The following is a 14,847-nucleotide window of genomic DNA, read 5'->3' as shown; positions in this document are numbered from 1 at the left end:
TGAGCTTTGTTCTTCTTTGTCACTTCCCTTTAAGGGCGGCAGCGGGATTTTGTGTATCGTTGAACCACCTAGATTCCTTGCTGAACGTGGAAGTGGCTCACAGCTTTGAGAAAAAAATTGCGGCAAGCTGGGGCCCGCTTTCGGATGCGGCAAACACATCTACTTTCCATATAGCAAAGTCGATTTAGCCGGCATCGGCAAATTTTGATTCGTGATACTGCAAACAGTAAACATCGTATGTAAATTCAAGCCTCTTGAAGCGGCTTTTTTTTCAATCTTGATAGGGTATAATTTGCAACATCCTCGATATGTGTGTGTTGCATTGCCAGTTATTCGGTTATAGCATCGTTGTTAGTTGTAAAAGTTTAAAAAGGAACAGAATGAGACGTAGAAGCAAAGAGACACATCCGCCACCCATGGTGTGAACCCAATTTCCTGTCACCAAAGCGGCATTCCTGGCAGCGCTACCTTCAAAAGTTCAGCTCGAATTGGACGATTAGAAGACAATTAAAGTTTGGTGAAAGGACAGAACATTGGACAGGGGAAGCCTCACCCTAGCCCTATCGCTGGCCCCAAACTCCTCATGTTCCACCCTCTCTTCCCACAACGATTGCCGGAACACTGCTGTTCTCCCCTGTGACTTCACCTGTGAGAAGTCCACCCAACACCAACTCCTCAAAAACAGCGTTAGGAAATTGGAGCTGGAGCTGGAGCTGGAGCTGGGTGAACTCCGGATCATTCAGGAGGCTGAGGGGGTGGTAGAGAGGAGTTATAAAGAGGTAGCCACACCCAAGGTACAGGAAAAAGGTAGCTGGGTGACTGTCTGGAAGGGGAAAGGGAATAGGCAAACGGTGCGGGGGACCCCGTGGCCGTTCCCCTCAATAATCAGTATACTGTTTTGGATACTGTTGGGTGGGTGGGGGGAACAAAATACCATGGGAAGGCCATAGTGGACAGGTCTCTGGTACTGAGCCTGGCCCTGTGGCACAGAAGGGAACTGGGGAGAATAGGAGAGCAATTGTAGAGCGGGGTTCAAAAGTAAGAGGCACAAACAGGCGGTCCTGTGGATGCGAACAAGATGAAGGGATAATATGTTGCCTCCCAGGTGCCAGGGTCCATGATTTCTCAGAATGTGTCTTCAGGATCCTTAAGGGGGAGAGTGAGCAACCAGCAGTCATGGTACACATCGGTGTACGTTGGTACACATCGGTGTACATTGGTACATCGGTACCAACGGCATAGGTAGAAAAAGGACAGAGAATGTGAAAAAATGAGTACAGGGACTTAGGTTGGAAGCTAAAGTCCAGGACAAACAGAATAGTTATTTCTGGATTACTACCAGTGCCACACGATAACGATGTAAGAAATAGGGAGCAAGTGCAGCTAAACACGTCGCTCCAGGTCTGGTGCAGGAGGGAGGGTCTCCATTATGTGGATAATTAGAGCCCATTCTGGCGAAGGAGGGACCTGTGCAGGAAGGATGGGTTGCACCTGAACCAGAGGGGCACAAATACCCTGGAAGGGAGGTTTGCTCGAGCTATTCAGGATGGTTTAAGTTAGATTGGCAGGGTGTGGGGAATCAGATTTGTAACTCAGAGGATGGGGTAATCAGCCTTCCAGCAGACACAACAGGGAGTGAGGTTGTTCCTAAAGAAATGCAGCTGATGGAAAGTAATTGTGGTCACAGAGATGGTTTGAGGTGTGTATACATAAATGCAAGAAGTATCAGAATTAAGGCTGATGAACTTAAAGCATGCGTCAGTACTTGGAACTACAATATTGTGGCCATTTCAGAAACTTGGATAACTCAGGGACAGGAATGGTTGCTGGCAGTTCTGGGATTTGGATGCTTTAAAAGAAATAGGGAGGGTGGAGAAAGAGGCGGGGGGCTGGCATTGCCAGTCAGGGCTAGTATAGCAGCAACTGAAAGGCAGTTTGAGTGATATGTCTACAGATTCAGTTTGTGTTGAGGTCCAGAACTAGAAAGGAGCAGTCACTTTGTTCAGGGTGTTTTACAGACCCCCTAATCATTGCAGGGAAATGGATGAGTGGATTGGGAGGCAGATAGTGGAAAAGTACAGAGGTCACAGGTTTGTAGTCATGGGTGACTTCAACTTTCCAAATATTGATTGGAAACATTTTAGTTGTAATAGTTTAGATGGAGTGGGTTTTGTCCAGTGTATTCAGGAAGGATTCCTGACACAATATGCAGTTGAGTGAGGTAGCCTTGGTTTTCAAGAGAGATAAAACAACTGGTTAAGAGGAAGAAGGATACTTATGTAAGATTTAGGAAGCAAGGAACAGAAAGGTCTTTAAAAGGAAGCAAGTTATCCAGGAAGGAGCTGAAGAAAGGACTTAGGAGAGCCTTAGAAAGGAGAAAACCTTGGATCAAGGAATACTCCAAGGCTTGTTACATGCATGTGAGGAACAAGAGAATAACCGGAGGTAGCGTAGAGCCGATCATTTGGAAAGGCACAGTTTGATTTGTGATAGTCAGCATGGATTAGTGAGGAGTAGATCATGGCTCACAAAACTTATTGAATTATTTGAAGAGAGGAGCAAATACATGGATGAAGGTAGAGCAGTAGATGTGTTATACACGGACTTAAGTAAGGCGTTTGATAAGGTTCCCCATGGTAGGCTCATGCATAAAGGAAAGAGACATGAGATAAGTGGAAATGTGGCAGAATGAATTCAGAATTGGCTGACCCTTAGAAGACAAAGGTTGGTAGTGGACAGAAAATATTCAACATAATGCACAGTTATGAGTGGGGTACCATATGGAAAATAAAGTAACATACCAGAATGTCAAATAGTCAATAGGTCAGCAATTGCTAGCATACCAGCATGAATATATGAGAAATAAAGTGACACACCCGTCAGTTAGTATAGATCAAAAGACAGTAACAACTAGGTGCTAGGCTTGTACAGATCAAAGGGCAGAAGCAGCTAAGTGCTAGGATAGCATAGATCAAAGGGCAGCAGCAGCTAGATGCCAGGTTAGAGTAGATCAAAGGGCAGAAACAGATAAGTGTTCTGATAGCCCAAATCAAGCACCAGGCTGGACACAGGCAAGCAGGTGGCATCAATTAAATTGAGTAGCTGTGTAATGTCAGTTGTTAGTTCTATAGTTTTAACTGTTAAAATAATGGTGGCATAATATAACTAGAAGGTTATTTAAATAATGTGACCACGTAATCGTAGCTATTCATATAATGGTGGCATAATGTAGTTAAATTAGGTGATTGTTGAAGGCCACAATGATGTAATGTAATAGGCTCGTGGTAGGGTAGAAGACCATTGTGGCGGACATGATTCAGAAGATGAACAGCTTCAGAGAGATCGCATGGACTAACACAATTGGTTTATTGCATGCTTTTAGAGAGATAACCCTAGATGACACACTTGGCCATGCTGATAACCTTAAAGGAACAGAGCAACTGAAAAAGTATATAACATGACAAGCCCGAGGGTCGGGGGTGTTTGGAAAACCACTTTCTGATTGTCACAGCCTTTGCTTGCAAATAAAGGTTTAGTTTCTTGAAGAACTGTCTCCATCTCTTGGTCATTCTCCACGACAACCACAAGGATCTGTTCTGGGTCCTCTTCTTTTTGCGATTTTTGTAAATGATTTGGATGAAGGAGTGGACAGGTGGATTAGTAAGTTTGTGGATGATATGAAGGTGGGTCAGGTTGTTGACAGTACGGGATGGGGGGCTGCTATAGTTTACAAAGGGACATTGATAGGATGAAGAGCTGGCCTGAGAAGTGGCAGATGGAGTTTAACCCTGAAAAGTGTGAGGTGATTCATTTTCAAAGGACAAACTTGAAAGCAGAATACAGGGTTAATGGAAAGATCCTTGGCAGTGTGGAGGAGCAGTGGGATCTTGCAGTTCATGTCCACAGTTCCCTAAAAACTGCCACACAGGTGGATAGAATTGTTATGAAGGTGTATGGTGTGTTAGCTTTCATTAATAAAGAGATTGAGTTCAAGAGCTGTGAAGTTATGCACCAGCTATACAAAAGCCTGGTTCGGCCACGTATGCAGTATTGTGTCCAGTTCTGGTCACCTCACTACAGGAAAGATATGGAAGCATTCGGAATGGTGCAAAGGAGATTTACCCGGATGTTGCCTGGAATGGAGGAAAGGTCTTACGAGGAAAGTTTGAGAGAACTGGTGCTTTTCTCTTTAGACCGACAAAGGATGAGAGTTGACTTGATAGAGGTTTTGTATAAAATGATCAGAGATATAGATAGCGTGGACAGTCAGACACTTTTTCCCAGAGTGGAGGTAGCATTTTTGAGGCGGCATAGTTTTAAAGTGAGTGGAAGTAGATATGGGGAGATGTCAGAGGTAGGTTCTTTACTCAGAGAGTCGTCAGGGTGTGGAATGCACTGCCAGAGATGGTAGTGGACTTGGCCTCATTACGGGCATTTAAGTAGCTATTGGGTAGGAATATAGATGATAATGTAAGGGAAGGGGGAGATTTGATAGACCTTCGGATTAGGGTAAAAATTCCACGCAACATTATGGGCCGAATGATCTGTACTGTGCTGTATGGTCTGTGTTCTATGTTCTGTGTTCTATGTTCTACTACTATATAGCAATTGTAAAGGGGGATTCAATAGTAACAAGCACACACAGGCAGCTCTGTGGATGCAAACAAGACAACCAAATGTTGCATTGACTCCCATGTACTAGGGTCCGTGATATCTCAGATTCAGCCTTCAAGATCCTTAAGGGGGAGGTTGAGCAACCATCAGTCATGATACAAGTCAGTACCAATGACAAAGGTAGAAAAAGGACTGAGAATGTGAAAAAAGAGTGTAGGGAGTTAAATTGGAAGCTTAGTCCAGGGCAAACAGCGTAGTTATCTTTGGATTACTACCAGTACCATGTGATAACAAGGTAAGAAATAGGGAGAGAGTGCAGCTAAACACATGTCTAGAGGGCTGGTGTTGGAAGGAGGGCTTCCATTATGTGGGTAATTGGAGCACATTCTGGGGAACGTGGAACCTGTACCTTAAGAATGGGTTGCACCTGAACCACAGGGGCACATCTATCCTGGGAGGGAGGTTTGTGCAAGCTATTTGGAACGGTTGAAACTAGATTGGCAGGGCGTGGGGAATTGGATTTGTAATTCAGAGGATGTGGTATTCAGCCTTCCAACAGACAAAAGATGGAGTGAGGTTGTTAATAAAGAAATGCAGTCGATGGAGCGTAATTGTGGACACAGAGATGGTTTGAGATTGATATACTTAAATACTAGAAGTATCGGGAATAAGGTTGATGAACTTTGAGCCTGGGTCAGTACTTGGAACTCCAATTTTGTCACCATTACAGAAACTTGGGTAACTCAGGGACGGGGATGGTTGTATTCAACATGGTGCTCAGTTACGAGTGATGTACCACTAGGATCTGTTCTGGGTCCTCTTCTATTTGTGATTTTTGCAAATGATCTGGATGAAGGAGTGGAAAGGTGGATTTGTCAGTTGGCGGATGATACGAAGGTGGGTTGCGTTGTGGACAGTGTGGAGGGCTATTCTAGGGTACAAAGGGATACTGATAGGATGCAGAGCTGGCCTGAGAAGTGGCAAGTGAAGTTATGCTCCAGCTATACAAAAACCTGGTTCGGCCACATCTGGTGTATTGAGTCCACTTCTGGTTGCCACGTTGCACAAAAGATGCGGAAGCATTGGAAAGGGTGCAGAGGAGATTTATCAGGATGTTGCCTGGAATGGAGGGAGGGTCTTACAAGGAAAGTTTGAAAGAGATAGGGCTTTTCTGTTTGGAGCGACGAAGGATGAGAGGTGACTTGATAGAGATGTACAAAATGATCACAGGTATAGATAGAGTGGACAGCCAGAGACATTTTCCTCGGGTGGAGGTAGCTATTATGAGGGGGCATAGTTTTAAAGTGAGTGGAGATAGATATAAGGGTGACGTCAGAGGTAGGTTCTTTACTCAGAGAGTGGTTGGGGTGTGACATGCATTGCTGGAGAGGGTCGTGGAGTTGGCCTCATTTGGGACATTTTAGCAGGTATTAGACAGTAATATGGATGATAGTATAACGTAGGGGTGCAGGCAAGATAGACCCCACATTTAGAGTAAAAGTTTCGCACATCACCATGGGCCAAGGGCCTGTACTGTGCTATACAGTTCTATGTTCGATGTTCTAGAAAAGATCAAAGGTTACAGATACATAGAAGCATCACCAATGACAAGTCCACCTCCAATGAAAGTATTGTTGTGAACTAGAGCTATATTGTCCTATCTTCACTGTCACGGGTTAAAATTCTGCAACGTCCCTCTTGGCAACTTGTTTGGGTCACATAACAACTATTCCCCCAACTCATGCGCTGGAGCTGTTCAAAAATGTAACTCACCATGCCTCACTCAACGGCAATTGGGGATGGGCAATAAGTGCTGGATTTGCTGGACGAACTTTCTTAGAAAAGATTCATAAATTCCTTGTGGCTTCCTGCTAAATCTGCCAGTTGTACCCCCACCTAGACTGAAAGAGGCAGCACTGATTTCTTGGTTCGCCAGTTGGCTGCTGAGACATCAGGCGCACCCACAAGATTCCTATGAAATTTAAAGATTTCCCCACATCTTCCTGACTAATTCCCTTATAAGTTAATAAAGTATGCAGACAGAAATAGTTTACATCAATGAACAATTCATAAATACCTTTGCAGAGGATGACTACACTCATCCCAGTTTCACACTTCTGCTGGCCGGAAGGACTATGTGCACACTCTGACAATGCAGATTCTGTTCCTTTACACTGAATCTTATCCAGTAACACAGGCCCTATTTCTTGTGGAATGGGATTTTCAGATGTTGTGTGATAAGAATCGCAGCCAATTTGCTTGCAGACAACCTTTCCAGCAGCTGAATCCCATCGACTACTACAAACGGATTTCCACTGACCTCGGTGATAAACCTCCAAATTTCCAATACATGGTGCATACTGCCCCACCAATCTGGGGGGTCTGAGCTCTGTTAAAAGTCAAAGGGAAGATGTATTAATTGTGCAAAAATGTCCCCAAAATGAACTGAAAGTAATTGTCCTGGAATAATTATAAACCACGTTATAAGTTGACTCAATAGTTGTACTGATTCATCAGGGTTGATTATAAACATAGAAATATAGAAGATAGGTGCAGAAGGAGGCCGATCTCCACAATCATGGCTGATCGTCCAACTCAATAACCTAAGCCTGCTTTCTCCCAATAACTTTTGATCTCATTCGCCCAGTACTATATCTGGTCATCTCTTGAATACAGTCAATGTCTTGGCATCAACCACTTCCTATCATCATAAATTCCACAGACTCAACACTTTTTGGGTGAAGAAATGTCTCCTCATCTCCATCATAACCCATCTACCTGAATCCCCATACTGTGACCCCTGGTTCCGGATACACCCACCATCGGAACATCTTTCCCACTTCTAGCCTGTCTGGTCCTGTTAGAATTTTGTAAGTGTCAATGAGATCCATCACCCCGTCTTATGTCTCAACTTTGATGGATAAAATTCTAATCTAAACAATCTCCCCTCAAACGTCAGCCTCACCATCCCCAGAATCAGCTTGGTAAACCTTTTCTTTGCTCCTTTAAGAACAAGGTCATTCTTCCCCAGAAAAGGACATCAAAACTGCACAGAATACTCCAGGTGTGGTCTCACCCACCTTGTGTAACTGTAACAACATATTCCTATTTCTGTACTCAAAACCTCTCACAATGAAGGCCAACAAACAATTTACCTTCTTTACTGCCTGCTTCATTTGTATACTTACTTTCTGCAACTGGTGCGCAAGGACCTCCAGATCTTGGTGCGCCCTCTTCTCTCCCAACTTCTAGCCATTCAGGTAGTAATGTGCCTCCTTGTTTTTGCTTCCAAAGTGAATAGCCTCACATTTAACAATAATACAGCATCTTCCATTGATTTGCCCACTCACCTAATCTGTTGAGATCATGCTAAAGAATGGCTACATCTTCATCACAGTTCACCCTCCCACCCAACTTGGCATAATCTGCAAACTTGGAGATGTTACAGTCTGTTCCTTCATCCAAATCATTAATATATATTGTGAACAGCTGGGGTCCCACAACTGATCCCTGTGGCAACCCCCTAGTTACTGCCTGCCAATTTGAAAATGATGCCTTAATTCCCACTCTTTGTTTCCTCACTGCCAACCAGTTTCCTATGCTTCTCAATACACTTTCCCTCAGTTGGTTTGCAATGCAGAGTGATGATGCAGTTTGATCCCTGCATTGCCGAATGTTACTATGATGGTTTCTCCTTCTCAACTTCACCCATCACAGATCCAAACTCTACCAGCCAACTATCTCCACTGAGAGAGCAGTCATATGGTCTATGACAACTTGACCTTTATTCTGATTCACCAGATTATTAAAGTTTTTTTATGCATTAATGTTATTTGTTTCAATGTTCTGCTGTGTTGATAGATTTTGGTTTAACCACTCTCACTTGATCTTTGGCAAATCCTATTGCATGGATGAAGGATTGTAAACAATCCTTAATATGGTTCTTAGTGTAATTGGCATCATTTCATGATTATTCAAATCCAGGGAGTTGCCTGAACTGGAGTGTTTTAGCTATGAAAAGAAACTTGGTAGATGGGTATTATTTTCTTTGCAGCAGTAAAGGTGTGGTGGCCATCCCAGGGATGCCTACAAAGTTACAAAGGACACAGTAGGACAGATGCAAATATTTTCATCCCTTATTCATGAACATAGATCTAGTATGTATTTGTGGAAAATATTTTTTACTCAGTGGGTTGTGAGTATCTAGAGTTCACTACTGAAAAAGGGTGTTGGACTGGGAATCATTATGTTATTTGAAATATGCCTTCATGAACACTTCAAATGCCATACAATGTGCACAAGTCTATGGGCCAAGTGCTGAGAAAAAGGCTTAGAGTAGAATGGTGCTGAATGACTAAATGGCAACAATGGGCTGATGGGCCTCTTTCTGTGCTGTAATACTATAAGACACCAGGATTGTTATATTGCTTTGAAATCAATTTTATGACAAAAAAGTTGACCGATTTGAGGCCACTCTTAACGATTGCAATGTAAATAAAATTTTATGCCAGATTACTATCAAGATCCCAGAGAGATCATGAATATATTGACAGGGCATATTTTTCTCAAGAGTTGTGAATGATTTTTTGAGCCTCCCATGAGAGGCCATATGGATAAGCTGCAAGAGAGACTCAGGCAGTAATTGCCATTGCACCCCACTTTATCTGCATCACAAAGCTATTGGTACATTGCTTAGGAAAGTCAAAACGTACATCAAGTTATATTGGAACTTAGAGAGTCACAGTAATGAGTTATGTGGATGTCTACCCAGTGAGTTTAAAAGCCCAAGGAGTTCTAGCTGTTGGTTATATTGGGCTTCATACACCAAACAAAACATGATCCAGCTTCATAAAACTTTAAAGTGTAATTTCTATCACTATGCAGTTCATGTATGACTATCTGCGCATAGTATAGAATAGTTGTTGTCTTTGGAGGCTATAATGCATTTAATTTCTTCAAACTTCCACTCCACCATTTTCATGTTCAAGAGGCCAAAGGCTGGCTCAACAATAAATCATGCCCTACATTACATTACTTCATAATATTTCAATAATATTATCATATCAAATGTGTACATTGTCATGAAGGATTGACCTTAACCATGGCTCATAATTGATGGGCAACATGCCTATCCCACCTAATATTTGGTGAAGTGTAATGCACAGTGCTATAAAATAATGTTGTATGTAATAAAATATCCAAGATCATTGTAAATGTAAGCTGCTCCATAAAAGCTTCTCCAAAGAGCTGACCCACAGAAGTGTTCTTCCTAAGTATGTGTTTCTGGAGACAAAAGACACTTAGGATATCATTCAGAAACAGAGGAATCATTCTGGTTCTATTTATTATTTGGTGAGTAATTTCCTTTTTTAAATGTTTAAATGTGTGTAAGAGCATATATAAATGTCCACAGTGGATGGCTATGTGTTTATTTACGTGTTTTGTTTATGTGGCCATAACTTTTAAGCAATATTCGTTATTTCAATGCAAATTGTCTGACGTAACACCTTTAAATGTAATACTGTTCGGTTTAGCTCTAAGCGTGGAAAATCTTTACCTTTTCCATTCACAATTTCAACTTTTGCATTTTCACTTGAAGGTTGAATTGTTAAGACTGAAAAGCAAAAGGGTGATAGATTGTTAATATCTGCAATTACGGTTTCGTAGCATTAAATGTTTGAACATGAACAGTTGAAAGTAAAAGAAATACTTCTGAAACTTCGTAGAACTATCGAACGATACAACACAAGAGAATATTCGGTACTGTAAGATCTTTCAAAGAACAGTTCAGGCAGTCTTTTCCCAATTACTCCGAAAGTCTGCAGCTCTTCTCATAATCGCCGACCACAATATAAGCGGAACAAAGGAATAAAAGTATAAATGACTGAAAATATACTTTTGGGTTCTTTGGGATCTCGCTAATTAACTGTATGGCGTCCAGAGGACCAGGACTCCCAAAATCTAATGGCTTAGTAAATGATGAAGTACCTAACACACTCCTCGCGAAACATTACTTCCCTCATTCGACCAGATAGGAAAGTAGCTACATATTTACTTTCAATGCTGTAACTGATATTTTATTCTAGCACCTAAATTAATTCTAAATTTTAATAAATTTGCTCCTTATACCCAAATCACCGTGATAACTTGTCACCAGTCATTGCATTTCATAAACCCTGATAAGACAAACACAACTTCTAAGTCCTGGGCCCATTTAGACAGCGGAGGAGTTGCTTCAAAAAGAAAATAAGCGAACGAAGAACGCTGGCTGCAAAACATAAACACAAACACAAAAATTGCTGGAGAAGCTCGTCGTTTGTGGGGAGAAAAATAAAATTAATATTTCAAAGATTAAGGAAGAACTTTCCCTGCGACAGGGCGGTGGGCGTCTGGAACTCACTACCTGAAGGGATGGCAGAAGCAGGAGCCATCACACGATATAAGGGCTCTTCAGATGAACACTTGAAACATCAGAGGTTTACGGTTCAAGTGCTGGAAAAATGAGACGAGAGTAGTTAGGTGCTCATGCTCCTCAAGGCCTTTTTTCCGTGCAGTAAAACTAGATGTCTATTTATTAAAAAATACTGACAAATTTTCAAAGATGATGTGATAAGATTCTGACGGTATATCTATCCTGAATTTTGTGCGCTAGTGCAGCGAGTTGGCTGCCTGTTTTACAATCTCTCAATTTTATTAACCATCGACTTCCAAAATTTTCTGCATAATTATTCCACTAAATTTCTAGTGAAATATTTTGTTGCTCGCCAGTTTCTTGCCGTCTACTCTGTACCCACATGAAGGACAGCAGCAGCTCCCTGCAATAGCATCGCCATCCTCAAATTAGGTATATTCCGAGCCGAACATATGGGAATTAAGAACCGAAAGACCTGCTGATGCGAATCAGAAATAAAAACCGAAATTGTTGGAAAAGTTCAGCAGGTCTGACAGTAACTGTAAAGAGATTCGGAGTTAAAGTTTCGGGTCCGGTGATCCTTCCTCAGAAATCCCAGTCTCTTTATCGGAGGACTTTCAGACATAGTATTTTAGTTTCTAGCGTCGACTCGAAATATCATTTAACGCTGAAGCGCAGGACAAAGCCATTGAAGCGTTAAATCTGCGGCGACTCCTTTGAAAAGCACGTCGTTCATCAGTGTATCTGTCTCTATTGCCACTTCTCACCGTATTCGCCTTCAAGTACTCACCTCAAGTACACTTAAAACTGCCATTCAGCTCGTGTTCTGAGGAAGGGTCACCGGACCCGAAACCTTAACTCCGATTTCTTAGCTCAGATGCTGGCAGACTTGCTGAACTTTTCAGGCAATTTAAGTATTTTTATTTGGGAGAATTAAGCCTTTTTATATTTGCAGTCGATGGGACAATGTTCAAACACTGCCATAGACTTTCTGACTTAGCAAAGGAAATTTCAACTTATGTGACAGTGTGAAAAGACGCATGATCATGAAACAGAAGGGGCTTTAAAGGCCTTTTTCTTTATCTACCCAAATCAACTGGACGGAAAAAAATGAGCGGAGATCCAGTCTGATTGGTTCCAATCACTCCGATTGCGCACAGCGACAAACTTCATAGCGACCCTAATTCTGATTCACTAGCAACTGTGCAGGTAGACATTTTGGTAACAGTCATAATATTTGTTTCTTTTCTAATTCATCTCTTCAAATATATTATTACATGCCGCTAGATCTGTGGGACAATAACTCTGAGATGGTAATTACCAAAGGGCCACTGGAGACCGAAATTCTACGTTTTAAGTACCCCCAGCCGCACTTAGCAAAGCGTTGCATCAATTCCATATTCTCTCGTTCTCCATAAATTGTGTTCCACCTGATAAATGGTTGCTTCACATAGCTCGCCTCTTTAAGTCTTTCATTCTCTCACCCAAAGTGGGTGTTAGTACCGGAGCGCGATCGCCCTGGTCAAAAGAATGGGCTACGTGAACATTAAGTTTGTAAGGATTTGATCACTGTGCTTATTTACTGCACTGCTGGAAATTGTGATAATTAGTGTTAAACTGAAATACGCCTTATTAGTGAAATCTCCAAACTGATCTGTCATTTAGTATTTTTTTAAACTCAGACCACTGATCATCAGCGTATATTTTTTGCTGGTTGAAAACTTCCTTCATTTGCAACGATTTGAGAATGATTTTCCAACATTTCAATACTACACAGTCGTACAGGGCTCCGTCTCTCTCTAATGGAGTTTCAGACGTGGTAATTTAGTTTCTACTCTAGATTCCAAGCATTCTTCAAAGTTAAAGCGCAGGAAAAAGCCATTGAAATGTTACATCTGCCGTCGCCTATTTGAAGAGCATTCAGTTCATCCCAGTGTCTCCATTGGTCACATCTCACAGTATTCTCCTTCAAGTACTCACCTCAAACTCATCTAAGGCTGCCATTCAGTTGGTATTTGTCACGCTATCAAGTGGCACTTTCGAAGTGGAAACAGAATTGGGAAGAATTTGTAAAATTTCTGTTTCCTCATGCGAGAATCAATCAAGAATTCTTCCTCTAAGAAGTTCAAGTTGCGACTTGATTTATGTTCAATTCGAAACTTGAGTAATTTGTGACGAGCAAATTTTCAGGCCAACCTGCAATTGCAACATTTCAATATATCACGTTAAATTCCATCAAAGACATATTTTAAATTATCTTTGAGGAAACGTATGCCATTGAAATGGTATAGGACGCAGTGCGAATCCTAAGAAATCGTATTTTTAGGTTCAGTGAGAGCATGTTAGCTGGGGGCCGTTACAAACCCGCCTTATATCGAGTTATTTCTCAGTCTCTTGCGAAACAGTCTTAGACGGAGTGGTTCCTTCAGTGCTCCCTGTGAACAGAGAGTAGCAAGATTCCTTATCACCTGTTCAGAAGTAGCCTTTAATTAACTTGCGATAGAGTATGAGAGCTGTATGAAAATCGGTCGCCCAATTAACACATCAGCGAACTATCACAATTTTCGAAACTCTCACTTGAACCGGGGATTGATGATCGTGCTGAGCTGCTTGAGTGCAAGAGCTCCTTCGCTGAGATCGGAGTGAAGAGGCCGCTGTCACACCGAAGGAAGGACAAATTTTAACAAGAAGATTAATGGCTAGGGACCCGATTGAGGGATTGCTGTTTCCTCCAATTCGGCCAGCCACCGTTATACTAATATAGAGATTTTACTTTCCAGCAATAAGAACACTGATGTGATTCTTGTCAGTTTGGGTAAATAAAACTGATTTTCTGGAAGTAAGAAAAAAACTGGGCAACAACAGCTTCATTATTTTGTCGCAATGAAGTTTTGAAAGGTATTTCACTCCATAAGACCTTATGACTATAAGATATAGGAACAGATATTCAGTCATGCGAGTCTGCTGCGCCAGTAGATCAAGGTTGATATGTTCTCAACCCCATTCACCCGACTTGTCCTTATTCGTCTCGATCCCCTTACTAATCGTGAAACAACATTCTCTTAGAGACAGTCAATGACTTGGCCTCCACAGCTCTCTATTACAATGCGTTCCATGGATTCTCTACACTTTGGCTGAAGAAATTCCTTCTCACCTCGATTCTAAAGAATTGTTCCTTCACTCTGAGACTGCGTCCTTGGGTCTCAGTATTCCCTATTATTTGAAACATCTCCTCCACATCTACTCTATCCAGTCCTCTCAGTATTCAGTTAGACATTACACCTTCATCCTTCAAAACTCCACGAAGTGCAGATCTAGAGTCCTCAATTCTCATGTGACAAGCCCTTCATCAGTGGGAGCATCCTCTGGACACTATTCAATGGCAGCAGATCTTTCCTTAGGTATGGACAGAAGAATGCTCGTAATATTCTAAATGCAGTCTACCCAGAACCTTTTACATCATCAGCGGTATATCCCTGCCCTTGTATTCTAGTCCTCTTGAAACGAATGGTAGCATTGTATTTGCCTTCCTCACTGTCAAAGGAACTTGAATGTTAACCGTAACAGAATCCTGAACTAGAATTTTCAAATCACTTTGTGGTTCAGTCTTCCAAAACTTTTCACTGTTTCAATTATTACACCTTTCGTCTTCCTACCAAAGTGTCTAACATCACACTTTCCCACATTATGCCCCATTTGCCCTTCTTTTCCTTTCGCACGATCAGCGCTCAGAGCAGGGAACCAGCCAAAGCCTCTCAGTGCGGTAAGATATATATTTTAGGCGAGAATTGACATCTCCCTGTCCTTCACTTTGAAGTGAT

This window comes from Stegostoma tigrinum, chromosome 14 (genome assembly GCF_030684315.1).
Source record: "Stegostoma tigrinum isolate sSteTig4 chromosome 14, sSteTig4.hap1, whole genome shotgun sequence".
NCBI lineage: Eukaryota > Metazoa > Chordata > Chondrichthyes > Orectolobiformes > Stegostomatidae > Stegostoma > Stegostoma tigrinum.
Note: the sequence above shows the minus strand (reverse complement) of the source record.